We start from the raw sequence: 901 nt of genomic DNA, 5'->3' as shown, positions 1-901 counted from the left end.
TGCAAAGCCCAGAAGAAAACAGATGCTATGAAGAATGGGAAAGGGTGTATTAGGATGTATTAGGAGAGAGAGAAAAAGGAGAGAGCATAGCAGAGCTGTTAATGTAGAGCTGCTGTTTAGAATACAGTCTCAGAAGAGAGCAGACCAGAGAATAAAGTGGTAGCTGGCTCCTTGATTTCACACCCATTATCACCTGCTACAAAGGCATGGCAAGTGGAAAATGAAACTGCATAGAGGAAGAGTGTAAAATAACCTGTTTTATTCTCTCTGTGTGAGTGTGTGTTAATGCAGCACCTGGTGTCACACATGAGCTTCTCTTATGTGACGTGTATTCATGTGTGCTGCGCTTGTAAGGTCATGAGTGCTTATCACCCTCACCCACACTCCTGACCACAGAGAGTGTGATATTAGAAAAGCTAGTAAATAAAATGGGAACTGTGGAAAACAGCTACAAAATTAAGGGGGGTAGGGTTGTGCAGTTGTGCGCCTGCATGCCACTGTAGCCATTTCCATTTGCCCAGCTGGTTCAATCCAGTAGCAGCCTTTGATGCCATTTTCCAAGGCCACTGATCACATGTAATGTGAAAATTGTGTTTGTCAGTTGGATTTAGCAAAAGTCTCCTCTACTTTTCTCCCCTAATCCTATCTTTTATTTCATCTGTACTTCCCCACGGATTCACTTGCTCTCTATTTTTTCTCCATTCATTCTTAATTTTCTCTCAGAAATCAAAAGATTAGAGCCTTTTCTTGGGCTTTCTTAGGCTTGCTGCTGTGCTAAGTGGAATATTGGAGTTTCTGTGTGAAGAAATGAAAATGCTTAAGTGATATAAATAGCTTTAAATTACTGTGAAAAGACCTTAGGAATTTAATTTGCTTCTCTGTAGAAACATCTAGTGTTTTT

At 40.5% G+C, this 901-nt stretch overlaps 1 protein-coding gene across 1 annotated transcript in view; it reads left to right on the top strand.

Moving 5' to 3' along the window:
• epha10 (EPH receptor A10) overlaps nt 1-901 on the top strand; it is a 164,878-nt gene that overhangs the window by 109,042 nt on the left and 54,935 nt on the right. The gene's annotated exons all lie outside the window — the stretch shown is intronic.

This window comes from Monopterus albus, unplaced genomic scaffold (genome assembly GCF_001952655.1).
Source record: "Monopterus albus unplaced genomic scaffold, M_albus_1.0 scaffold34.1, whole genome shotgun sequence".
NCBI classification, from domain to species: Eukaryota; Metazoa; Chordata; class Actinopteri; order Synbranchiformes; family Synbranchidae; genus Monopterus; species Monopterus albus.
The sequence above is the reverse complement of the archived record's forward strand: the minus strand, read 5'-3'. Positions and strand labels throughout refer to the sequence as shown.